The sequence below is a fragment of the Prionailurus bengalensis genome, chromosome C1 (assembly GCF_016509475.1).
Source record: "Prionailurus bengalensis isolate Pbe53 chromosome C1, Fcat_Pben_1.1_paternal_pri, whole genome shotgun sequence".
Lineage (NCBI taxonomy): Eukaryota > Metazoa > Chordata > Mammalia > Carnivora > Felidae > Prionailurus > Prionailurus bengalensis.
The window spans coordinates 2,917,004-2,944,622 of NC_057345.1; the positions used below are offsets into that span (position 1 = coordinate 2,917,004).

General features: G+C 50.8%; 1 protein-coding gene across 1 annotated transcript in view; it reads left to right on the top strand.

The window, feature by feature from the left end:
• Window positions 1-16,404, top strand: part of AJAP1 (adherens junctions associated protein 1) — a 130,469-nt gene extending 114,065 nt beyond the window's left edge. Inside the window, exon 6 of the mRNA XM_043573619.1 lies at window positions 6,834-16,404. The gene's annotated coding sequence lies outside the window, so the exon portion shown is untranslated. The remainder of the gene's footprint in view (window positions 1-6,833) is intronic.
• Window positions 16,405-27,619: the final 11,215 nt, after the last annotated feature.

Here is a 27,619-nt window from a genome sequence, read left to right on the forward strand (position 1 = left end):
GGCAAGTTAGGGAAAGCGCAGTCTCGTCCGCGACCATTCAAGAGCCAGATGCGCCTCCGAGGCCCATCCGTCAGAAGCTCATGCCTCCGTCTGCCTTGTCGTGACTCACCTCATTAAGGCCAGGGACAGAGCGCCCTTTGGAGCTCCAGCCAGGCTGGCAACGGGGCACTGCTTCTTAGGAGCAGGGTCCCCGCCGGCCTGGTAAAGCCTCTGCAGGATGGCCCGGTGGTCTCCAGCATGCCTCTTAGGATTTGACAAATGCATGCGAGCATAAGACATTGACCTGGTCCCTGCACGTCAGGACCCCAGCTCCCCTCCTTCAAGAGCCTAGCAGTGGGCATGCCCTACCCTCCAGGCAGCCCCCGCGGGGGGTCAGTTTCCCTAATGTGGACCCTCAGGGGGCACTCACGGGACACTCTTCCAATCTAAAGATTCATATTGTCCTCCCGGAAGTGCCACCTACAGAGGAGAAACAGGCACGAGGCAGTTAAATGACTTGCCTGAGTTCAGTCAGGTTGCACATGGTGGGGCCGGTCCGACCCAAGGCGGCCTGGCTCTGCCCACCATCCGAGAGCCTTGGTTGTGCCCCCCGTGCTATGAGCTGTCTGTCCCCCGTGCCACCCCCTGCCCAGCCCCACGCGGGAAGAGAGCTGGTGGCTGACGAGGGTAGGCTTTCCCACGAAATCGGCCTCCTGGGACATTCAGCCTGATTCTGCAGCGTGGGAGCCAGGCAGACGAGAGATGAGCTCCTGAGTGCCGGAAGCCTGAGCCTACAGCCTTCTCATGCACCCTGAGCACTGAGCCGTAGCCCTGACTTAAAAAAACAAAAAGTAGGAAAGAGTGCTTTAATTTACTTCTCTGCTCCAGAAAGCTTTGCTGTCTCCTCGGCTCAGCTCTCTCTTCAAGCAACACGGGGCATCGAAAGACCCCCGCAAGCTTGGCAGGCACTCCCCTTCCTCCACTCCCCGGCGGGCCCCGCCTGGACCACGTTCCTCTCAGGGCGTCTGGACCCCACTTGTCTGGACCCCACTTGCCAGCTCGTCCGAGGAGCTATTTCAGGACCACCTCCATTGGCGGGAGAGGATGCCTCTGTGTCCGAAGACCGGACCCACTCACTCTGGATCCCAGGGGGGCCGTGTCGGGAGGTGAGAAGAGCCGTCAGGACCTGCCCTGAGGCCGCCATGCACCTGTGGAGCTCCGGCCACCTTCTTTTCCGGGAGACGCAGACCAGCAGGGCTATGCAAACAGTCTTGTTAGCCTTTGATAAATGCTTAAAGATTCCGTCTCCACGTGCTGGACAGACCGTTTATCACTCAATGGGAGAAAAGCATTCGGATTCTAAGTATCCCTGATTCTTGCAATTAATGCCCAGACATGAGCATCGAGCGGAGAAGGGCCAGGAAGTTCGCTCAGATTTACTAGGGTACTTATTGTCCCTTAAATAAATAGCAATTAATACTAAAACATTTAATTAAGGTTTAAGAGCCAGCGGAGATATTTATCTCTTGCATAGCTGTTAAGCCTCTCCAAATGCATTTTTAATGATGATATAGCAGTTTGTAACCATACCATTGTGTCTGCTCACGCTAACCCCTGTGCACACGTGGGACCCAAGAGTGGTTAAGTTCGCTTCCCTGCAGGCTGATTGTTGGTGATGCTTGGGCTCCTAGACACAGGCACCCCGATGCGGGCAGATGTTCATCCTGTTTCCCTGATTCAGCCTCTCCAGTAGATTCCAGCAAATTCTTGCCTCAGACCACCTCCACAGTGGCACCCCGTTGTTCTGGATGAGTCACGGTAAAGCTGACCTTCCCAAACACCAAGTAAGGGGACGAAGACACAGGCCTGCCGTTGGCTCTTGGGCAAATCTCCTGTCGTTTTTCACGTAACAAGTAAACTTCCGAAAAGCTCATTAGTGTTCAGATCTTTTGCATTTGCCAAAAGGCCACTTTATTCCCAACGGAGCCTGAAAAGTAATAAAAGTTCTTGCATCTGAAGTCAGTACGAAATAAATCATGTGCCATTATTATTTTCAAAAACACACTGAAGACATAACTAATAAAAACCGAGAAATGCACCTGAGCCTTCCCACTTTGTTTTAAAACACACACACACACACACACACACACACACACACATCCAGCTTTTGTAATTCAGAGGAACGGTTTTCTCAAAGCAACGTGCAGAAACCCCCTCTGCACACCGATCCCCAAGCTGCAGGCGAAGTCCGATGGAAAGTTCCCATCAGGTTGGCAGAAACTGAGGAGCAGCCACTGGCTCAAGGGCGCTCTTGCCTTAGTCTGTTTGTTCTTTGTTTTGCAAAAAGCAGACACGGCTCTTTAAACCTAGGACCCACCTTGTAGTTAGTCTGTCAATGGCGGGGCCAGGCGAGCCCAAGATCTCCTTCCAGGCAGCAGAGGGCACTAGTTTCTCCAAAGTCAGAATTTATCCCAGATCCCAATCTCTCAGATCACTTTGCAACACACAGCTTCCCTTTCTGGTGCGGACGCCCTCCCCCTGTTTCTCCCCAGCCAGGACGTGGAGGGTGGGGGGCTCTCCTTGGCTATCTTTTCCTGACTGGCCTGGGATGCACATCCCTCTCTGGTCCCTCTCGGGTTAGTGCCCAGCTGAGAGGTTCATGCACAGAGTCTTTGGAACAGAAAACCACAAGCCCTCCCTGGAGCTGAGTGCAAGCAGCAGGAATGCGGGGCAGACTTGGAAAGTGGCTGTGGGTAGCCTCAAGCCCCTCCTCCCGGCCTGATGGGGTGAGGCCACCCTTGTGGAGACCCTTGCAGGGAACCCACCCACCTCTGCAGGAAGCCAACATTGCTCTTAAAGTGGCAATTCAGGGCACAGGGTTGGAGCCATATCTCTCCCTCTTTCTCTCTCTTTCTCTCTGCCCCTTTCATCCTGAGACTTTGGTTTGGGCTACAAACGGATGCCCATGGGTTTGGAAGAGGCTTTCTCCCCAGCAGCTCAGGGGCCCCTCTGCCAATCCTCTGATGTGGCTCTCCCCGTCACAACCCACCTGCAGGCAGCACGTGAAGGTCATTTCAGGCTTTAGTCTCTGGGCCGGAGGACAAGGCTACTTTCACACAGATGCCTCTTCCCTTATCTGCAGCCAGCACGGATTTCCCACTCTGGGCACAGGGCTGGAACCCGGGTGAGCCAAAGGTGAGCCCGTAGGCACCCCCTGACTGTACGTATCGTCCTGTACCTGAGAAGTCCTGTAACAGCACGTTCTGATGGAAATGAGACAGAGAACACGTTTGGGAAAGGAAGGGTGCCCAGGAAGGCCTCCCCAGGGATGTGACCGTCTGCAGAAACTCGAAGGATATGAAGTCCGAGATTTGCCCTTTCAGGCCAAGGCGCTGCCTGGAACTCGGAGAGTGAGGAGGCAGGACCTTGTCCACTGTGCGAAGCTCTGAAGACTTTCAGTGGGAAAGTGGCAGGAGACGGTCCGTTCTGAAAACCACCCACGAGATGGCTGGCCTGAGGGAAGGGGCCAAGGGGCGCCTGTCACCTCCGTCTGTCTGACTAAAGGCAGAATAAGGGACTGCAAAGCCGCCTTGCAGAAACCTCCCTTCTTTTTATTTATTTATTTATTTATTTATTTATTTATTTAAATATGAAATTTATTGTCAGATTGGTTTCCATCCAACACCCAGGGCTCATCCCAACAGGTGCCCTCCTCAATGCCCATCACCCACTTTCCCCTCCCTCCCACCCCCATCAACCCTCAGTTTATTCTCAGTGTTTAAGAGTCTCTTATGGTTTGGCTCCCTCCCTCTCTAACTTTTTTTTTCCTTCCCCTCCCCCATGGTCTTCTGTTAAGTTTCTCAGGATCCACATAAGAGTGAAACCATATGGTATCTGTCTTTCTTTGTATGGCTTATTTCACTTAGCATAACACTCTCCAGTTCCATCCACGTTGCTACAAAGGGCCAGATTTCATTCTTTCTCATTGCCAAGTAGTATTCCATTGTGTATATAAACCACAATTTCTTTATCCATTCATTAGTTGATGGACATTTAGGCTCTTTCCATAATTTGGCTATTGTTGAAAGTGCTGCTATAAACATTGGGGTACAAGTGCCCCTCTGCATCAGCACTCCTGGATCCCTTGGGTAAATTCCTAGCAGTGCTATTGCTGGGTCATAGGGTAGATCTATTTTTATTTTTTGAGGAACCTCCACACTGTTTTCCAGAGCGGCTGCACCAGTTTGCATTCCCACCAACAGTGCAAGAGGGTTCCCGTTTCTCCACATCCTCTCCAGCATCTATAGTCTCCTGATTTGTTCATTTTAGCCACTCTGACCGGCGTGAGGTGGCATCTCAGTGTGGTTTTGATTTTTGTTTCCCTGATGAGGAGTGACGTTGAGCATCTTTTCATGCACCCATTGGCCATCTGGCTGACTTCTTTAGAAAAGTGTCTATTCATGTCTCTGCCCATTTCTTCACTGAATTATTTGTTTTTCGGGTGTAGAGTTTGGTGAGTTCTTTATAGATTTTGGATACTAGCCCTTTGTCCGATATGTCATTTGTAAATATCTTTTCCCATTCCGTCGGTTGCCTTTTAGTTTTGTTGATTGTTTCCTTTGCAGTGCAGAAGCTTTTTATCCTCATGAGGTCCCAATGGTTTATTTTTGCTTTTAGTTCCCTTGGCTTTGGAAACCTGCCTTCTTAAGGGGGCCACCCTCTGACCTGTGCTCCAGCCCAGGACCCTCTTCCAATGAGGAGGGGGCACTGCTGGTCATCATGCCAGGACCAGGGACAGCTGTTGGGACAGGGACAGCTGCTTCAGCCAGAGAGGCTCCCAGGCCGCCCAAACCGGGCAGGGGGTCGTCAGGCCCAGGCTTCAGTGTCCTCATACTGTTTTGACTTTCTAGCTTTTAAAATTATGGTGAAATATACGTAACATGAAGTGGACCTTTTTAACCATTTTTAATAGTGCATTCGGTGGTATTAAGTATAGTCACCGTGTCATGCAGCCGTCCCCACCATCCGTCTCCAGAACTTTCTCATGTCCCTCAACTGAAGCTCTGTCCCCCCGAAACACCAGTCCCCCCAACCCCCACCCCAGGCCCTGGCGCCCACCCTGCCACTCTCTGTGTCTGGATTTGACTCCTCTGGGGACCTCACATGAGTGGAGTCATAGAGAATCTGTCTCCACAATTGTTAGCTTTCCACAAATTAGAAGGAAGATACACATAGAGGAGAGACATTTCTCTTTGTTTTAATGGCTTCCTTTTGAAAAACACCCCCACCCCATCCTGGAAAGTGGGTGTGAGCAGCGGGCAGGGGACCGTTGGAGTAAAGCTATGGAGGGCGGTCCTCTTTCCATGCAATGACACCCTGCTCACAGCAGATGGGCCGTCCCACAGGGATGAGCAGATGGTCCATTTTAGGCCCCCGTGGAGTTGTCCACGCGTGTCATTTGGAGGTGGAAGGCGAGGTGAGCAGGGAGCCAGAGCCCTGCCTTGTTGTCCAGACCACGGGCAGGGGGAGGGGCCAGGGTCCCTAGAGAGGAAATGAGCCCCCTCACCCCTGCCCTGGGGGGAGCAGACAGTCTGAAGCTCCTGGATGCTGTAGAGGGAGCCCAGCAAGATGCTGTCCTACAGCCTGAAGACATGTCCCCCCAGCCTGGGGGCCTCCCAGGCCTCAGTCCCGGGAGGATCACCCAGCAGGCTTACTTGATTCAGGACAAAGGGGCCCAGGCTGGGGCCTGTCGAGAAAGGGGCAACGGGCCCAAGCCTGGCCTGTGATCAGAGTCACCTGGGGGGCTCAGAGAGCCCCATAGTCACAGGCCCTGCCCACAGGACCTGCGCCTGGGTCTCCAGAGGGACGCACGGGTGTCTGAGGCACTCAGCAGGTGACTAGGACAGGGCCCATCCAGCCGCAGGAGCCACTGTGGACCTGCCAGAGCTCCAGCTGAGAGCGTCACTGTTTCATTTTAGAACCGTTGATGCTCCCCCCACCCCCGCCCGTTTGTATCACCGGCACAGGTGAGGGTGTGGCGTCACACCCCCCCCCCCGATATACCGGTCGAGGGTCCTCATTTCCTGTAGTTACAGGGTGCGGGGGGTCCAAGTGACAGCAGAGAGAAACAGTGCCCGTCCTGGGAGCGAGAGCTGTGGCTTTCAGCAAAAGCGCCCCCACGCTGAGCCGTGACGCGGCCTGACGCACCTGGCCATGCCCAGACGCCGGTGGCTGCCTGACTCTGGGGTCTGTGACGGACATGGGAAGGCTTTGAGGTTCCTAGGTTCTGAGGCTATGCCCGGGGCCGCCCCTTCCTTGCTTCACTGCAGACTCAACGTGGCCTGTAAGCATGTGGCTCGCCGCCTTTCTCTCTTCAGCAAGATCACCTCTCAGGGACACCCAGGAGGTGGTCTTTCTGACACAATGCATTAATGTCTCCCAGTCCCAGCCCCCAGCCGAGCAGAGGACTGAAATGGACTGCGTGGTTCCCGCCATCCAGGGATGGGGCGGGCGGCCCCTCTGCCCTTGGTGGGTAGGAGCCAGAGAGACCATCCACACAGCGCTGGATGCGTTCGGTCCCCTGCAGGCTTGGGGTGTGTGGCCCCCCTCATAGCTCACACGGGGGTGGCCCAGACCCACTCCTGGTGCGGGCAGCAGAAAAGGCTCCTCCATCGATTACCGTGATTAGTGCGAGGTCCCTGGGACTCCCTGGTGACCAGAGCTGGCTGACACCCTTCCTGCTCTGGGGACACCGTGTCTGTAAGCCAGCCAGCAGCCTGGGGCTCGGCTGTGCAGCGTCCCCCCACCCTGACTCCCCCTGCTAGTTAATCTCTTCTTGTTTTCTTTCCACACAGGATTCCGTTGGTGAACCTGTAAAAAAAATAATAAATAAAATAATTAAACACACACACACACACACACACACACACACACACAAAACCTACAAGTAAACTTTGTACGGGGAGGATCCCCATACGTACTGCTTCAGTTTGCCGGTGGGAAACTCAAAGAGCAGGACGCTATAGGCCAAATATATTTTTATAAAAATGCTCACGCCTATGGGGAACTGCCTTCTGCCAGAGTTTTCTTTGGAGAACGGAGAGAAGCAAAGCAAGAAAGAAGCTGGAGACGAGAAGGAAGGCCAGCAGGAAGCACCTGAAGCCTGGGATTTGTACTGATTCTGAACCTTTGCCAATAATACCATTATGTGCCATGTACTGACCCGAAAGACTTGGTGACAAAGCCGAAGCCAAGCGAACCACGTGTAGAAATCTCACAGAAAACAGGGGTGGGAATCTTCCGACAGAGTCGCTATTTCTGGTTAATATACATATATAAATATATAAATACACACAGACACACACACACTTTTTTTGTACTGTAGCGATTTTTGAAGATCCTCAATGTTCCTTTTTAAAAAAAAAACGTTATCGGTTACAAAATCTGATTTATTTAATGCTTAGTTTGAACAGGATAAACCGGTGTTTTCTACGTTGGCGACATGCACACACGCGTGCACACAGATGCCCACATGCAAACACACACGCGCATATAGAGGCCTGTATTGGAAACACAGTTCCATGAGTGAGCATACTCTTTCTGGTGACCTGGTACCCCATTGCCACCCATCCCAGGGGACAGTCTGGACCCACGCAAAGGGACCCCCTAAATGACACATCTTGCATTTGCTGGTATTTGGTGAGGGGCACTCGATGTATAATGTATTCTGTTGGGCCAGAGTTAAGAATGCCGTGGTTTTATATACACACACACATATATATATATATATATGTGTGTATATATATATACACACATATATATATAAACACATAAATATGATCGCTTTTCATTTAATTGTTTGAAGAAGCTACCTAACAGCCATGCACACATTTACGTAGCCGGCTGCTTCAAAGGGGACGAAGCATCAGACTGGGCGGGTGGTGGATTCTTGGCCATCTTTGTGTTAAAGAAGCAGAGACTGAATTAAAGAAAATTTTCCAGTTCCAAAAATTAAAGGAATATATCCTTACCACGTGTGTGCGTATGTCAGAACAGAACCCAAAAACATACGAGGGCCCCTGTTTGTTCGAAAATGAGGAAACGGTTCCACGTGCAGAGGACCCAGGTGTGTCCCATGGGTGCTGTGCCCCACGTGTGTCCACGTTTCTTTCCCACGTGCTGGTGGTGGACAGGACTGCCTGCTCTTTCTAGGGCCCAAGCATGACTTTGAATCTTGATCGGGACGGTAGCAGATGCTACACTCTCTTGCTGGTGCCGGTCGGTCAATGTTTGTGTCTTGCCGTGAGGAGTCCTGCAGTGGGTTTTTCCGGTGGAAATAGGGGCCCGAGGCTGGAGCCTCATTACAGCGAATCCCAACCACACATAATTCGCTAAAAATACTGCCATGTCCGGGGCTGGCTACTCCCTCCCAATTCCAGCCATATAATTAATGGTGCCCTGGTGCGCCATCCGTGCCGTCAGTAAGGGGCGCTATAAGGGAAGCTGTTTTCTCCTCGTGGGGACCCCAGATTAGGTGCATGTGGCCTGGCTTCTATGAATGGCCCACGTGTGATTTGATTGCACCCGTCTCGTGTGTGTGAACTGGTCTCCGAAATGCCCCGCAGACCAGGTTAACCCTGTCCGCACTCGTCGGCTGGGCCGGTGGCCTCACAGTGCTTCCCCGGGGCCCGGTCTCCCTCTATAACATCTTAAAATGTGCTTGAAAAGCTAGTTTCTGCACCTCTCTCTTGGCATATGGGAAGGCAAAGAGATGCCAAGCGAGGAAAAAAAAACCTTAGTGTTAAGTCTGTGTTATTTGGAATTACTCACCACGTGGGAAAGTCGGTGTTTCGGTTTGGGTTTTGGTTTTGTTGTTTTCCTCTGAAGCTGTGGCACACTCGGAGGACAACACAGAAACCCCCAGTCACTGGCATCGCCAGGCTCCTGGGGCTCACCCGCGTGGCCCTGGAGGGTGCACCTGTCTCCATGCATCACCCTGCCCACCTGTCTCATTACCTGCAGACTTGGAGGTGGCCCTGGGGACTTCCTGACTCAGGTGAGCACGGCTGGCTTGGTGTGAGCTCGAGGCCAGGGCTGTCCGCGCCCTGCAGGGCGGTGCAAGCTGCCCTCTGCTCTCTGACCCCTTGAGCTCCAGGGAGCTTGAGCGGGAAGGAGGTGATGGCAGGGGCCTGTTCAGTCACCCACGCAGGAACCCAGGATTCCTGACGAGGACACAATTTGGTGTCCACACCGCACGCGTGACGGCTGCTCAGCCCCTGCCTCGGACCTCAGGATGCCGAAACCCTTTCCAGAGCCCCGAGTGACGCTGAGCTTTCGAAGGAAGCTTAAAATAGCACCCCCACCCACCCACCAAACACAGCCCCTTGGGCACGCTCTCAGGGCGGGGCCGGGGCCTGCGCCCACACCTGCACATTCCTCACCAGGAAGTCTAGCTCTGGGTTGACATCGGTCGAAACAAATCCACCTCGGGGAAGGCCACTGTTCCACGGTGGCTGAGGGAGTGCATGTAGGGATTTTAGGTTCTAGGTGGTCACTGGGAAACATGGAAGCATCATCTCTGTACGGCGGGGGGGGGGGGGGTGCAGATAAGGAAGGAAAGGAAGCAGGCTTACAAAACTCAGCCCCACCCACGAGGAGGTCTGTAAAGTGAGACAGCACGGGCGTCTTCTGAGTCCAGCCCACGCACACAGGTGCAGGTGTCCTGAGTGTCCACATGCTGGGTGTGGCCAGGCTGTCCCTCCACACGCAGCCCTCGCTCCCCTCAGCCTCCTGGAGTTCAAGTTCACTCAAGGCCGCCTTGCATTGTTCGGCCAGAGTTCCGTCTGCTGGGTCCTCACATTTGCTGTAGCTTTTTTTTTTTTACCCCCGCGCCCCGCACCCAAGAAAGGTGCTGAGAGGAAGGGCATTATGGTTTGGTAAATTCCCCAGTTTTTGTCTACCTCCACTTCCTCCCTCGGCGACTCTGCAGTCCACAGTCGCGCGCCCCCCCCCCCCCCCCCCCCCCCCCCCCCCCCCCCCCCCCCCGCAGCACTTGGACCACCGTCCGTCATCTGCCATTAACGCTTTCAGAACAGCTAGGCTGGGCGTTGGGCACTCTGCTGTCCAGTCAAGTCTGTTTCTAGGCTTAATTACTTCTGATCTCCGTGCACGCGATGTCATCCTTATCTGGTTGAAAGAATGGGTGTAATTACTTTTGTTGACAAGCTCTGAATGCCAAGGGGGAGGGGCTCCTGGCTCAGCCGGGAAAGCTTCCTGGTGGTTCCCCACTGGGCTCGGCTTCCAGCGGCGTCCAGGGCACAGCCGGGCCATGTGCCTACTTGGTCTTCCTACTCAGCCGCTGCTTGCTCACGCGCGGCGTGGAAGCATAGGGACCCCTGGGGCACGTCGGAAGGCGGCTTGTGTCCACAGTGTCCTTCTTGCACGGGAGGGACAGGAGGGAGTCCGTGTTTTCTTCCACGTGTTTCCGGTCCTTCTGCATTCCGACTCTGGGTGCACGTCTTGTGCGGCATTCGGCCAGCTCCTCTGGTCCTTCATGCACCATTTGCAACTTCGGAGCCTGGACCCATCAGCAAATCCCACTGCCTCTGAATTGACCCCCAGGAATTGGGTTCTTACTCCAGTGACCTTGACATCTTGGAACATTCTTCCGTCTCACAGATCTGTTGCTGTTTTCTCAGCCACATTTTAGCATCAGGAATCTTCCTTACTGGCTTTGGTCTTGAGGAACGTTGTGCCGGGATGTCCACTCCCATTTGTCTTGTTATGAAATGCACACACCAGAGAATTGGCCCTTTTGCCTTGAAAGGTCTCTGCTTGACTCTTACTGCCTGTGGAGTTCTTTTTTTTTTTTTTTTTTTTTGCCTCTTTTCCCAGATGGTCCAGTATCATCAGCAGCTCAGGAAGCTGGGTTGACCTCAGTCTCTTGGGAGATAAGACAAGAAGCCAGGGCTGAGGTTCGGAGTCAGGACCTGCAGCGATATGACAGTCGGGCTGGGTCTTCCCATGCCTTCCGTACCCACCTTCCTTTGTCCATTATTGTGACATTGTCACCTTGTTTCATCAGGGAGGTCCCAGCATGAGTGAGTGTCCATGCTCTCCTGAACCATCTTCCCTCTTATTTCCACGGAGTCGCCCCTCACATCACAGCAGGGAAAGGCACTGGGAATCCTGAGTTCTGTTGACACTCCAGGGCCATTCTTGTTTCATGGCATGTGTCCCTTAAGAAGACACTACCCGCAGATGCAGTTGGAAAAGAAGCCACTCTGTGGCTTGCCAGAACTCACTGTTCCTCTGCTCACGCAAAGGCTCCAACTTCTGTCATGTTGGCCACACGGTGACGAGCAAGGTGGACATGATCCTGCCCTCATGGGTTTTACTTTCCACTCTTGGAGGAGGCAGATAATTAACATAGAAGCAAAACATAATGATTTCCATAGAGGGGGGTGAGTGATAGGAAGAGAACGGGGCAGAGTGATAGCAGGGAGAGAGGAGGGGGCTGTTTGCATCTCCTGGGGACTGTGGCTTCCTTACCGAGGGCCTGATACAAGGGCTATCACTCCAGTGATGAACTTCCCTCTTCCTCCAGCGCTGCCTCTCTCCAGGACCCCTCCCCATGCGCATATGTATGTTCATTGCCAAGTCACAGCTAGGTCAACCACGTCTCAAGGAGGACAAAGGAATCCAAGGGGCCGAGGCGGCACAGCCCACAGAGCACTGGGGTCCCCAGGGAGAGTCATCCGTCCTGGTAAGAGAAAAGAAGGCAGCTGCCTTCTCCAAAGCTCACCCTCAATACTGATCACACTTAGCAGCATACTTCTTAAACAACATCTGCTTTTAAGTAAGCAGATACTCCAAAACACGCCATGATTCATGTAATTTTGGAATGGTTATTTTGGTGCAGTTTGTCAATTTGCTATGCCATACTGTTTTTTTGATCGTTTGTTTGTTTTCCAGTGTAAATAGCACAGCCCACATAAATGAGCAAAACTCTCACCATCTGAGGGTTTTTGATTATTCTTCCTGACTTATTTTACGTAGATGTGCTTCCGGCTATGAAGACAAAGTTGCTTTTCGTCCCCTGCTCTGAGCCAAGATCTGTGTGTTAGTTGCACTCAGCATTATTCGTGGGGGTTGGGCGAGGTCTTAAATAATAGTTGTTTGACATTTTGAAATGTGCTGCCAGCCCTTCCTTCCCTCCAAAAACTGTGGAGCATGGCTGTGCACAGTTTTGCATTTCTGGGGTTAGAGTTTGCATTCAAAACTAAGGAATGGGTGCATAGAGGCGTAGGCAGAGAATCATCATTGTCTAGATCACCCCAGCCACCAAGCAAACAGAAATAATCTTCTTTTCCACCTCAAATGATTTGAGAAAGATCTCAACCAGCAAACACACTATCGCCAATTTCTGGAGTACAAGTCGGCCGCTGTGTGAGCGGGCAATCTCCAGGTGGGGATTCAACTCTATCCAATCGCCCTTTCTGCCAAAAGGCCATTAGTAGTGTCTGCATTTTACCAGAGGAGCCGCCCCACCAGAACAGGGACAGCCAGGCTAGGACGTGTTTGTACCTCCTCCCTGAGCTCTGTTTCACTTTGTCTGGAGGGAGTGAAACACATAGGCTGCAGCAGACGAGAAAGCTGCATACAATGCACCGTGATCGTAGAAAGACCCATAGAACAGATGCTTGTCGTGGGCTCGTTAAGGCAGGGGTGCATAGACAGTAGGGGTGTGAGGGTGAGGGGCTTCTCTCCATGGCTTTTCAGACACCATGCTAGTGACAGGTCTATACTCCACCCTTGTGAGTGCACAGCCCATGCCCAGTGGTAAAGGCAATTGAAGAGAATGGTCAGCTTGGCTATACCATGTGTCTGGGTTGGAGCTGGAATGCTAGAATAAATGCTATACTTCCCAGTAGCCCCGTTGCATTCCCAACTTGATGGATTCCTTGCTAAATGCTCCAAGAGTTACTGTGCCTAGAATCAAGAGAAGAGTTTCGAATGAACCCATAAGTCTAAGTCATGTATGGAACAACCACAGCTTAAGAGACATGGTTTAAACTGGGCCAGCCTTATGCACATGGGACACATGGGTTTATGAGACCTTGGGGTGGAGTAGTTTAAACAGTGAGTAGTGAGGTGAGGGTCAGTGGATGCATAAAGGGGCATATCTCTTCTGTGTAGGGTAGAATCAGAACACACACGTACCATGAATAGTGTAAGTTAAATAGGTTAATACAATAAGCCACGAGAGTCGCTAAGACATCCCCTGGGGCTGAATTAACTCTTGCCGATATCTTGAATCTCACAGTAAAACACCTGCTGAGTAACGTGTGGTGGGAATGATGTGGAAGATCAGGTTTTAAAAATTCTGTATGAACGTTAATTAGTTCTGTCCCAGGTGGTCTGTCCATGAGACAGAATCCCCTAGAAACCCGGATTTTCACGCGTAACTCAACACCTAGATATCTGCAACACCAAACAACAAATCCGCACCAGCGTCATTCTTATGTGGACGTTAACTCAGCTGATCACACTGGTTAGTTTTTGTCGGATTTCTGAGATTGTGCCGTAAAATGCTTCCGTGTTGATGCTTGTGGCTTTTGGGTTGGCAACTGTCAGTGCTAGTCCTGATGGATCTGGCAAGCTGTTGCTTCTGGGGAATGGGGGAGAATGTTAGCCACGGGAGAGGCAAGAACTCTTTGCAGTGCTAACATCTACTTTTTGGCCCCATTGTGTACGGTGAAGACTCGTGGCCACTAAAAATCTAGGAAGGGGGACCCCTTGAGGACCCCTGGATAGTTACTTCAAATCATTATGCAGGAGCTGCAAAGGCAAACATGAGTGTACCAACCTCCTGGGCCACCGTCCCATTTCCAAGAGAATCATTTACCCTTTCCTCTTGACTCATCACAAACCGAAAGGGCTAGTCTCAAAGCCATTGTAACACCCCAACCTCCATTTCCAAACTTTGGGGGATCAGCAGGAGTAGGAGAGAGGGGCTCTGCTGAAGTCGTAGGCTACTGAAATCCATGGAAGGGTGTGACAGCAAGCCCACAGCGCTGTTCTTGACCAGGCTTTCCACCGGAAGGCCCTTCCCCCCTCTACCTCCAAAGTCTGTTTTGGGCTGGGAGGTCCACCCCGAATTCTCTCTTTTATGCATATGGATTTATAATGTCATAGTATATGAGTGCCTACAACTTAAAGTCAACACGAGTGCTTTTCTTGATGAGTTTCTAGCAGGAAAACATGAACTTACATGGAAGCCCCGGAGGGGAGGGAGCTAAGGTGCTCTGGGTATTATGCCACTTCTGAAAACAAGCACAACAGTCCTCCCAGAGAAGGACCTTCAAGACAGGGGTGGGCAGCTGGCTTTGCTAAGTCAGCTGGCACGAGAGATCCCACATTTGGCCACACACTCCTTGAACTGAACTGTCATGACCTACAGACCCATTAAAAAATACGGTTTTTGTTTGCTTTTCACTTGCATTTGGGTTGCTTCCTCAGAAGCCAGAAGGGTGAAAGACCCTTAGCAAAGTTGGCCCTCAGTCAACTGACCATAAAGTTGACCCTTAAAGATGAATTCCCAGCCCAAGATGACACAGAACGGCTTGAGCTTCAGCGACCGTTTCAGAGACCCCCGTGTGTGCATTGCTCAGTGGGAAGACAGGACACCCCCATCCACGGCATCTGCTGCTTCCTGAAACACTCACCAGCAGTTGCGGTGAGAAGGACGTGTGGGAACTTGTGAAGTTTTGGAATGAAAAAGAAATTTGGGGGAAACATGTGACCAGCTTGGGGCTCCAGGTAATTGTTTTCTTAAGGACTAGAGTTTTGTTTTGTTTTGTTTTCCCTTTGTTCTGGCAACCCCATTTGGATCCTTTCCTCCTCCCACATTCCCTGGAGAAGCAAAATGGTGGGTGCTGGGGCCCAGAACTCGGTTACCCTTCAGTTAAAACCTACTCAAATGAAAAGCAGAACAGCAACAACAAAGCCTTCCCTGAGCTTCAATAACACTGTTGATTCAGTTTACTTAACTCGTGATTGAGGTATGGATCAGCAAGAGATTAAGGCTTTCAGTCTCTCTACACATGCTATTGATCAGGACTCTTCTTGAACTTGACTTAGACCCAGACAGCGTTAAACTGGACATTGGAGGAAGAAGCATGGATTCTCCTTTTAAATTATTTTCCCCTTTTTGTCCCCAGAAGGAATAAATGTTTGCTGCAAAACATTTAGAAAATACCAATAACCCAACAGAAGGGAAATGTCTGAAACCCTTCAATTACTGTTTAGTTCAGTGGACACTGTCCATTCAATGCTAAACTGGTGGGGACAAGTTGCAGAGATCTCTGCATGGTTACGCGCTTAACAAGTCTGGCTTCTGTGTATGTTTTCTACAAAGGAAGTCCAACTAGCCTTTGAATGCCTCTTTGTCAGTTCCACTTGTCATTGGCTAATCTTAGCATCGTGAGTGCCATTACGAAGGGAAAAGGTGGTCAACCATTTCCATGCTTTGCGTTTGCTTTCACATCGTCAAGCCATTGGGCACACCTGGGCTTTTAGGGCGGGCTAAACAGAGTCCCCAGGGAAACATCCAGATTATTGGCTGGATCTTTCACATGGGGCATCTTCGTGACAGCCACGTATCTGAGAAATGGAAGGATCCGTTTCCATTTTCCACATTCTCAGTACATTTGAATGACACTCGAGTTCACCAGGCCTAGTTCTATACATTTAAGGATGGGCCCATCTCTCTCCTCCCCCCCAGCTCACCCATGGAACTGGAAAATTCACAGACCGTGAACCTGAACCACAACATGAGGAATTAAATGCTGATGGCCTCCGGGGCCTATTTCCACAGGTGTTAAGTTACATGTTGTAAAACTTTATCCGCCCCCCCCCCCTTACTCATGTAAAGTAAAGCTGGGTTTATTTTGATTTTCCTAAATTATTTTCTGATACAATAAACTGTTACCTGTTTATTTATACTTTTACATGGAGCACTTGTTAATTTTCAACCGCAAAACGAAAGCCTCTCTGTATAAGTGTTATACATACATCTACACCACAGCTGTCCTTATAGACATATTTATATACCATCTTCTTGAAAGAGTTAAACTATTGTAGCTTACTGTTGTGTTTTTCCTTAAATGCATATCATAATCCTGTTAATAAACAGAAATGACACGCTATATTTCAGTGGGGGAGGTGGGTGGGGGCTGGGTGTGATTTCCATACAGGTGAAGTTTTATTCCAGATTTTTTTTAAGTTGTTTCTGTATTTCAAAGCTATGTATTTGGAAAAACATTGTACATGCAACACCTATATCAACTTTCCTGTGTATATTTACTACTCTGATGTTGCTATTAAAAAAAAACATAATATGAAAATACATAAGAAAAGAATTGCCATGAGTTGAGGCCATGACCTCCAAAGGACTCTTAAAAATATTAGTTGTTTATTTATACATTTTTTAACAATACTATCTGAGACCTACTCTAAGAATATGAGCATTCATGTTTCTATACCTATCATAGATCATAGATTGTAAAATTTCCTCTCTGGATCTTCATTATTTTCAAGACAAAGTTTTCCTACTTCAGCCAGAAAGAAAACATTCCCAGGTCTCCATGGGTGGGTCCTGGGGTTGGGTGTGACGTTGTGTGGACCAACTGACACTGTCCCACCACGTGCTTCAGAAGAGCATGCATCCAGAAGAGCAGGTTGGGCTCTTGTTTGGACAGTCTGAGCCCAGCTCATGTCTGCAGAGATCCCTGCAGAGGAAACCACCTCCGAGGGAAAAGGTGAGCCAAAAGCTTATGATTGTGTGCCTTCGCCAAGGCAAGAAATTCCAAAGGGCCTCCCTTATTGGAGCCGTTGGATACATGGAATGAAAAAAATATACAGAGAGCAAAAGACAGGTTCAGATCAGGCTATTTCTGGGGTGGTAAGGGCCTTGTTCTCAACCACAGTGCTGGCCCCCAGGGAACCTCTGGCAGTGTCTGGAGAGTCTGCTGGGGAAAAGCTCAGATACTGCTCACCACCTCACCATGCACAGGGCAGCGTCCCACAGAATCAGCCAGCACAGAATGTTGATAGGCCAAGGTTGAGAAACCCTGCTCTCCACCGTCAGGGGATGCTGGAAGGAGGTAGGGGCTTTGCTTATCTTCATGTAGATTGAAAGGTGAAGTCCTTGCCCCAGCTGCTCAGGTTTTTGAGTGCCTAGGCCAGCTGGCACTAGGGCTTACTCTAAGAAAGCAAAGACAATAAGGCAGCCTTCTCAGTAAAGCCATGCTGCTCGGGCCCAGTGTCTTCTATGCCTGCTGAGCACTTTGGGGCTTGTCTGATGTATCTTCACATATTTGGAATTAGTAAAACATACCACCAAATTCCTATGCATCATCAATTGCCCCGTTTAACGGATGGGGCAGACGAAGATACCATGAGGGCACCTAGCTTTGTGAACCGCCTCTAGCCCAGGGATGGGCGGGGGCAGTGCACTCAGGCCACTCCCATTCAACAACAACCTCACCCCCCCTGCAAAGAAAAGGGTCCATGGCATGATTACTCTGCTGCTAAGTGTTCTGGCTCTCTTTATTGGGTGAAGCCATTGCCAAGGCCAAGGACCGGCTCCAGAAAGAGAAGAGGTACGGATCCGGAGGACCAGTCAACATAAAAGAGCTGACATGCACATCAGTTCCCCAGCCAAAGGTCTGTAAGCGCTGGAGAAGGAAGGCCTAAGCCATCTTTTTTTAAAAGGAAAACGTTTAACGATAGACCAACGATTGAAAGCATCCTTGCAACGAGGAGTGAGCATTCTTTCCTTCTAATTAGCTCAGGAAAGCAGGCGGTGCACTCTGTCTCCTCCCCGCACCCCAGAGCCACGGCAGAATCGATAGATAATTTATGTGTTGCCTTTTCCAGCACACAGGACCCACAGTAACACACATGCTCTCTTTCTGTCTTAGCTTGGGGTGGTGCCTTTGTCTGCTGCTCACATACACTGCCCCCCAGGAGCTTCTATTTGTTTCCGAGGCTGCGAGCTGGCCGATGGCCAAACTGGCCACGGGCTCCCCAGGGAAAACCTCCCCTGAATCAGAGAGGGGCTTAATGCCCTGAGACACATTGATGAATGGGATACATAACTGCCTTTAACAAGCAGAAAAAACAATACCGCTTTGGTCATTTAATTGATTTAAACAAATCAACAGCCTGGATACCATTAAAATAAACTCAATTTGCTCACCAGTGAGAGGAGGAAATTGGGACTCTAGTATCCATTTACTACTGCGTGGAGCTCTTGCTTTTGAACGGAAGCCAAGAAAATAAATATGGGGGCCCAAAATGGCTGAATAAATTCGGTAGAGTTGATGGTGACAGTTTTCCAAATATACAAACACGACAGGAGCCTCTTGGTGCTGGGCAATGGCTAGAGAGGCTTTTCACCAGCCACAGGGAAGAAGGGCTAGGCGGTCCAGGGATGTGGCGTGTCCCCCAGGATCTCTTTAGCAAGTATCTCCACCAACCGTTGGACAAAGAAGGCAGGAACGTAGGTTGGCAGGGAGCTGGGAGGTCCCCACATTACTTCCCTCAAGAGAAAGCCAGCTCAGGAGTTTAGCAGTCAAAGGTGCATGTCGGGTCTGCCCCCAAACCACCCACACGAATGACCCAGACTGAGAAAGACTGAATGATTCAAGATCTACTGCCCACCAGTCTACTGGGAGTCTGGTTTGCAGGGTTTTTTTCGCCTCTAAAGAGAGACTTTTAGATAGGCTCTGGGCTTTACTCCTGGGCGTTAGCTTCAGAAGCAAGGGGTCTAAGAAAGCATGACAGGCTCCTTTAGGACAGTGTCCTCAACCAGGGCGGACATTGCTGCCCCCACAGCCCCCTGAGGAGACATCTGGACTTGATGGTCATTGCAAGCCAGGGAGGAGTGTGCTGCCTGCATCGGATGTGTGAAGGCCAGGGATGCTGCTACGTCACACGCATAAGACAGCGTCCCCACAGCAAGGAACGATCAGGCCCCAGATGTTAACAGCGCCCACACTGAGAGGCCCTGCTTTAGGGGATTTATAGTTTGCCTCCTTTCTGCAGAGGGTAATTTGAAATGGGCTGGATGTTGGCCATTCAAGACATCTGGTCTGCCATGGTTGGCTCCCAGGACTGACCCACATAGAGTCTTCCCTAAAATAGCAACTTGGTCAGGGGGCAGTCGCGACATCCCAGGAAGGGACATGTAGTCTCCATTTTCACTGTTTTGTTGTTTGTTTGTTTGTTTGTTTGTTTAGTTTGGTTTTGTTTGTGGGGTTTGGGTTTGTAGCCTGGATTATTGGTTTGCTGTGGCTGCTGGAGCAAAGTACCACAATCTGGGTGGCCTAGAACAAAAGGAAATTATGGTTCCACAGTTCTGGAGTCCAGATGTCCAAAATCAAGGTGTTGGGAGGACTGTGCTCCCTCAGAAGTTATAGGGGAAGGATCTGTCCCGGGTTGTGTCCTGGCTTCTGGTAATTCCTTGGCTTGTGGCAGAAATCCAAATGTTCCCACGGTGCTCTCTCTGTGTGCATGTGTGTGTGTGTGTGTGAGAGAGAGAGAGAGAGAGAGAGAGGGAATCTGTGTGCAAATTTCCCCTTTTTATTAGGAACCAGTCATTTAGGTTTAGAGCCCCACTCCACTCCAATATGATCTTCTCTTAACTTGCTCTAGCTGCAGTACCCCTATTTCTTTTTTTTTATGTTTATTTATTTTTTAGAGACAGAGACAGAGACAGAGCATGAGTGGGGAGGGGCAGAGAGAGAGGGAGACACACAATCCGAAGCAGGCCCCATGCTCTGAGCTGTCAGCACAGAACCCAAAATGAGGCTTGAACTCACGAACTGTGAGATTATGACCAGAGCCAAAGTCGAATGCTTGACCAACTGAGCTCCCCGCCCAGGCGCCCCTGCAGGACCCCTATTTCCAAATAAAGTCTCATTGTGAGCTACTGGAGGCCAGGACTGGACCCTGTGAATTTGGGTGGGACACAATTCAGCCCAGAACATTGGAGAGTCATAGGAAGATGCCATCCCTAGTCTGAAACCTGATCCCCCTTCCTTGTTCTGTATCTGCCCTAAGAAAGAGTCGGGGGCTGGTGAATGAATCCAGAAGGAGGTCCCAGCTCCTTCTCCTCCCCCTGTGATGCTAGGGGCTGGTCCAGGGAAGACAGGACCACTGGTGGCACCATATTTTCGTTCTGTGGCAGCTGGGTTTCCAAGTAGAAACTTGGGCTCCTGGGGGATATGCAGTTTCCCTTTTAAAGTCACCGTCCCCAGAATAGTGTTTTTGTTTTGGTCTCAGGTTGCCACACAAAGGTGAAGCAGCTGCCGTGGTTGTATGCTGTCATAAAACTTAGAAAACAAGGTGGCTCTGAATACGTCATTCTGCACAGGGAGCAGCTGCCAGTGCAGAGACGTGCCTCCCTCACCCCCACCCGTGTTTGCATCTGTGATTCTTTATTTCCTCTCACTCTGTCCCCGATGTTCTGAGCTCCCCGTCCAGCCCCTGCACACTCCACCCTGCAGCATCGTGCCCCATTAGGATCTGCCGCACCAATCAAGGGAAGAAGGCAAACACTTCTGGCAACTTTGCCCGTCATCCAGGGGGCTCGTGCCCACGTTTCTCCCCTGCTCACCTCTGGCAAGAGAGTCTGGGCATGGAAAGGACCCGCTCCTCTCGGATCTGCCCAGACTCTGCTTGGCACTCCCTCTTCTCCACAGCTGTCTGTGCTTCCTGTTAGGCTGTGAACTTGGCAGAAATGATGCCGCCACATCTCTGGCCTTTCAGACTATGCTTCTCCAGGCTTCCAGGGTTTGGAAAAGGGGGTTGAAGGCGCCAGAGCAGGAGGCAGGGGTGGGATGGTGCAGAGCGAGCCTGCACTTGAGCTGCCCTGGTTCTTGTTCCGAGGCTTCCTCAGCTTCCCAGGAGGCTCCTGGAGCTCTCCTTGGTGCTGGAGATGCTGAAGTCACTTCGCTCGTTCTCTTTGGCTTGATAACACATCTTGGCAAGAACTAGCCACGTAGATATCTTGCTGATGACAGTCACCCAGAGTGTGGTCTCTGAGAACACTTCCACACAAACAAGGACCTCTGGAACACTACAAGAGCATGAGTTTTTGGTATTGACACTGAATGAGCTACGGATACGGACTAGACCTCCCTAGAACCACAAACCACCTCCAACCGGTCTCATTAATACCAGCAGGCTTGGTGGAGCTTGTCATCACCGAAAGCAGCTGAGTCAGGAGATCACCCGAGCATTAAGAAAACACCTCGTCCTTGTTTTATAGAAGTCTTTGTTCTGTGTTGAGGTGGTTCAGTCTGTGACCCAGGTTGCCTTGCAACCTCCCCAGTCAGCAAGGAGCCCTCCACCCCTATTATGCTATATTGCTTTGGGTCATGGAGGGAAAAAATAAAGAAGTGTTATCGTGAGCTGAGCTCTGTTCTTCCAGCGAGAGAGGAAGTCACACCACAGTCGCCCCAAGAATGAAGCAGACACCTGATTCCCTAAACCAGACCCCTGCCAGGCTCCCAGACCAGGCACTGTGCGTGAGTAATGGCTAGGGTGTGAACGTCCCTCAGCCCAGGTCCTTATATATGATAACATTATGCAGAAAAATAATGAGAACCATTGAAAGAGGCTGCTCACTTTGGGATTGAATTACCGCTTAAATCAAACTGACGGTGGGCAGGGGGCTTGTGGAATGAAATTAAGGAGGAGGCTGTATTTCAGCTGAGAAGCTGTGGGTCCTTTCCAGGAGAGTGGGGCTCTTCTAAATGAAAAACAACTCTGAGCTCCCGTTCCATTCTCTGTGATTTATCTGAGCCGAGGAGGCTTGTTTGAATGGCTCCAAATGCTATTTTCAAAGAGCAAATGAACATCTCATTCTGGAATCAATGACACAGGAAACAGACTTGGAAGGATGTGGAGCTGGGGGAGAGCACAAGTAGCAGTGGGAGTTCATCTTCCAAGCAGAAGCCCCAGCTCAAGTCAGGCTGGAGGGGCACAAGGAGGGGAAGTCTATGCTCACGGTGGGTTGGAAGTGTGGCACCAGGGCTTGTCCTCTGGATGTCAACAGGCATAGACTTGTCTCCTGTGGTTGGGGAGCAGGGGTAGTGCATATGGCCAGAGTCCAAAGGGTGAGGCAGCCAAGGGAATATGAGAGAGGCCGGCCCAACTCAGACCCAAGCTTTCCCAGCTGGGTCCCACTGGCTCACAGACCACCCCTGTGTTGGACACATCCTACCCGCCTCTTCCCGCCTGTCCAACCCAGGTGGCAGGTGTTTCGCTTACAAATCAGAATTTTCCACTTGTTCTTCTGAAAAGGAGGTCAAAGATGATGTGTCGGTCTTGCTGATGAAGGGCTCTTTTTGACTCCTATAGCCAAGCCTCTGCCAATCTGAAGGTGTGGCTCCCCAAACGAGCAGCATCTTTCAGGGGCTGGCATCCACCTTCTGTGTAATGTTATCACTTAGAACCAAGAAAGCACAACGCATGCCAGCGGAGCAACTTGCTGGGGGCAAGGAGAGAAAGAAAGAACTGCCCGGGGGCTGGAGGGCACGAAGGCCTCCAGGGAGACTGGAGCTTTCCCCTCGTCCTTCATGGCGCCTCCACAAGAGGGACGGAGCCCTTCCTGACCACAGCACCAAGCACACGTGCTTGCCTCATTTACCCCTTACAAACAACACAAGGAAGGAGACATTAGTGCCACCCCAGCCTTACAGATGAGGAAACTGAGGCAGAGAGAGGTGAGTAACTCGTCCACGGTCACACAGGCTGTCCTGGGCCCAGTGGACCTACTCTATTGCCTACATCCTCGCCACTCTGTTGAGCCACCCACCAAGGAGGCCACTCCAGAATGTCACTTGATGGTGGTGGCTGAGTGGATCTGGTAAAGTCCTCCAGAAGAAAGGTCTTATTCTTCACCCAACATTCCTAGAGGACTGGCGGGTTCTTGCAAGGAGACTCAGTGACAGGTGCAAGAGGGAAACTGAGTCAGATGGAGTCGAAATGCAAACCCCAAGACAGCATGTGCTTCACATACAGGAGGTTTACAGACGAGTGGGCCTGGGAGACCTGAAGGTCCAATGGGAGTGAGGATGCCACACCCCACCTACTTGGCTCTTTCGGTCACCTGCCTGAAGTTTGCTAGTGAGACATTTGTTGCCCTCCAGGAGCCCAGGAGCTAGCAACCCATGGGAGAAGGAAAGAAAGAAGGGGCTGGGGGATCAATTCTTCTCCTTTCTTCCCCCAGTGTGTCTCTGGAGAAGCCCCGTCTGACCAAGCACCTCCACCGTGTGTTTTGGGGAGGCTGCAGCCAGCACGGTAACTCACTGCCATCTTGACCTCATTCTCCCTTCCCCCCACCCAACTGTTAGCACTTCTAGAATCCACTCCCTCCAATAAAGCGTCAGCACAGGCTGCTTTCTGGAGAATCCGCATGAAGACAAAGCTGGATCTCAGAGGGAAAGCGTGGCTTCCGTGTACAGGAGCAGGTGGGGGAAGGCCTCCTAACTTGGTGACAACATTGGGGAGTTTGAAGGACACAAGTCTGCCACCAGAGGTTTGTCCGGGGTATAATTTCTACGTGGTTATAGAGGTAGGTCAGGGCCTTGAAGGACGGGTTCAGACATTCAGACTTCATTCTGAGGACCAGGGGGGAACACATTCATTTGTCACACACTGGGTCACCTGGACAAGGGGCTCACATTCAGACCAAATGGCTCTGGTTTTGGAAGGTGTCCCAGGTGAGCCAGATGTCCCCCACTTGGGCAGAATCATTTCTTCAGGTGATAAGGAGCCTTTGGTGCTTTGAGCAAAGGGCTCACATGGACAGAGCAGAATCTGGGGGAAAGGATTTGGGCATTGGTTTGGAGAGAAATGAGATCTAAGCCAGAAGTCAGAGGGGAGACACAGAAACAGTCAGCCAGGGGGAAAGGCCACCTGAGGCAGAGCCATGGCCCAGGGGGAGCGCCCATGGGAGGAACGGCCATCTAGGGTGCTTGCCAGGAAGCTAGCTGTCTGTGCTGGAAATGTCCACACACGAGGCTGCTTCAGCATAGACCCCATAGGTGATGGGGTTGGATGGGGTGGAAGGGGTGGTCCTGGAGTAAACATATACCGGGGACCCAGCAAGGCCCATTGTCCCAGACTGTCCCCATGGGGGCCCATTACCCCACCCGTCACCCATTATCTGCTGGTGCTCTGGTCTCTGCCTGTCAGGGGGTGGCCACAGAGAAAGAAGGGACATGTGCCAGTGAGTGACGAAGGGTCTTGGCTGTATTCAGATGAACAGAGATGGGGGGCTGGAGCATGGTGTGGGTGTTGCCTGCTGCTGAGGAAGGTGGGGGGGGGTCACCAAGGCCCCATCAGTGGAGAGCCCCGTTCTCCCCACAGGCCATCCATTCTTCCTCAGAAATGCTTTGCCACCGCCCCTCTCTCCATCCCTCCTGTGTCACCCTGATCAAGCTGTGCCACCCTTCACCCATCCTTACTGGTCTGCCCACTGTCCTACCCCTTCTGCCCGTCACAAAGCTGGCCTCGATATTCTCTGCACAAAAATCTCCAGTGGCTCCAAATACCTTCACAGAGCCTCCAAACTCATTCATTTTCAGTCTTTGTGTTAGTCCTGGGAAACAGCTGGGTTTTCATTTCATCTACTCACCCGGGGAACGCGTACCCTTGAATTCACTTTTTGCCTCACAAAGAGCAGTCCTTTGGAGATCGACAGCCAGGGGAAGTTATATTTTATTCAATAAAAGACAAAGCCTAATTATTTCAGAGATATCTCCTACCTTCCCCTTGATGGTGGATTCTTCTCAGTTGCACCCAGATTCTCTGGATCCCCTCTCGTTATGGTTAGGCCTGTGCTGTGCTCTGGGTGTCTCCTGTCATCTGTGCCCATCTAAGAGCCAACCAAGGGGAAACCCACCATCAAATTAAAAGGACTTCTTCCTTCCCCTTTTAGTAAGGTTTGGGCTCCGGTTGGTGATGGGTGTAAGAATATCAAATGTCATGCGAAGCATACGAATCAACCTGCCAGGCATTGGGAGGGCCTGCACCGGGGACCTGAGAGGGGGAGCCCCCCGTCTGCACTCTTTCCTGGCTGTGTTCCAGAAGCACAGCATGTGCCTGCACCTGGGGTGCTGGGCTGAGCCAGAAAGAGAATGTGCCCAAACAGGACCTTACAATGTCAACTTCTGAAAATATGGTGGGGCAATGGCCAGATCAGGGTCATCTCTTTTACTGCTGTAGTCCTTCTGTTGGTATCTCATAAATCCCCCCTTTACTCTTCAGACAAGGTGGGGCTATTCTTCCTGTTTCTGACACTTGGGTGAGATAACCCCAAACAGGAGAATCAAGTGAAGGGGTCTTCAAGGCCTGCTTGCTTTCTGCCAATGAGAAGCTTCCCTCATCCCTCAAGAGGTACCAGATTGGATGGGCTCATCCCTACCTTTCTAGCCTTTTCATCCTCCTTCCCTACTCATCCCATGCTTCAACTCCAAGGATCAAAGCATTGGTCCTCCAGTGTGCCTTACCTTTGGGTTCCATTCTTCAGCTATTGGCTCAGCCTAAATTGTCCTTCTCCCGAGAAAAGTCTTTCAGACTCTCCAGGGTACAGCTCAATTCTCATTTGTTCTTCAGACTCTCATCTCCAGCTCCTTCCCATTCTAGCACATGCCTTGGCCTTCGGGGTTGGTCCATCTCTGCCCTGTGCTCCCAGAGCATTGGGCTGTATGTACAACACAGTGTCTATCACTGACACAGCAGGACTCAAGGATATTTGAGCATGAATCTCGTGCACACCTAGACCAGAGTATTCCCTGACCCTGACCTGAACGGGCAGCACCAGATGAGGTCAGTGGTCTGGTTGCCAACCGTTACATAACAAGCCACCCCGCACCTAGTGATTTGCAGCAAAAACACTCATTTCATTTTTACCTCTGACTCATCTGGGCACTGACGAGGCTCAACTGGCCAGTTGTCCTTCCAGGTCTCTCACTTGGTTGCAGTCAGATGGTGGCTGGACCTGGAATCCTCTGGAATCCTCATTTGTGTGTCTGGAGCTGAGTTGGAGAGCCCTGAACTGCTGGGGCTCCTCAGGCATCTCTCTCTATCTCTGTGTGGTCCCCCTGTCAGCTTCAGTTCCCCTGTCCCTAAAGTGGTACTGATAATATGACCTATCTCGTGGCATTGTTGTAAAGTTCAAATGAGCAGGTAAACACTTGAGAAATACCAGCTGAATTAGTGATAATAGTTATCAATAGCAGGGAGATTTGGGGGCTGCAGGAAGTCTTTGGACACCTGATAGCTATTATTGGAATATAAGGCAACACTTGCCCGCACAGATTCAGAGGGAAGGCTGAGATCAACTGGTGCAAGCTACGAAGAGGAAGTTCCTGGTGCGTTTTGAAATAACAAGATAGTCCGGAAATGGAGCAGGCTGCTATGACAAAGATTAACTTCCCAATTACAAGTGGGTTCAACACAGCCTATCTGCCTATTCTTGGAAGTAGCAAGGGGACACATATACCGAATAGAAGATTAACTAAGTTACTTGTAGGTCTTCTGTAGCCCTGACTTTCTACAACACCCTAAGTCTATTTTGGATCCCTTGGTGGGATCAAGAAACTGGGAATGGAAACTGCACTCTTGTTTTTTTATCGGGTCATTGGTTTCTTTAGCAAATATGTACTGAGTATCCTGCAGATGCCAGACCCTGCACCCAGCACTGATGGTAAGATGGTGATTGTAGCAACACCATGAATACCTGGGGAACATGGGCACCATCTAGGATCTGATGGAGGATGTAGACAAGTATGAAACTGAGTAAGAAGAGAAATGCTCCACAGGGAAGGAAACCCAGAGAGAGGCCACCAAACCTCATCTGTGGAAGAGGAGAGAAGGGAAGACTTTCTGAAAGGAGGCATATTAATTTGAGGACTGAAGGATGAGTCTATGTGGGGAAACAAAGTACAGCTGGTGGGGGATGGTGAAGAAGAGTGGGCCAAGAAGAGGGAATGGTATGTAGGAAAACTAGAGAACATGGCCAAGGGGATTAATATGACCCTTCAAGTGCCCAGGGCACAGAATATGAAGGGGACTGGACATATTTGAAGAGACCCGCTGGTCAATGCAAGGTATTCTTTGCCTTGGCATATGTGCTATCACCCACCCTACCCCCATTTAGAGAGCTGTTACTGGGTGGGTGAAGGACTATCCCAGTAAGGATGAAGTAGAAACAGAGAGAATAGAGTAGACTTAAAAGATCTTTGAAGAATTGGCATGGCTTGAAACCAGAATTTATTTTAAGAGATGGACAATTATGGTAATGTTTAAAGATGACCAAGATTTTGAGCTGAGCAGACAAGAGGGAACCAGCAGAAGAGCAGACGGGAAGGGAAGGATAAGGAGTTCATTTGGAACATGTGACTCAGAGATAATGGCAGGGCAGGACATGTCTTCTAGGTAATTAGAGATGAGAAGCCAGACATTTAGTGAAAGGCTGGGCTGAACTTATTGACTCAAGAGTCAGCAGAAAATTCCGTCTCTGCTCCCACCAATCCAGAGCAAATGACACCAGACCTTACCA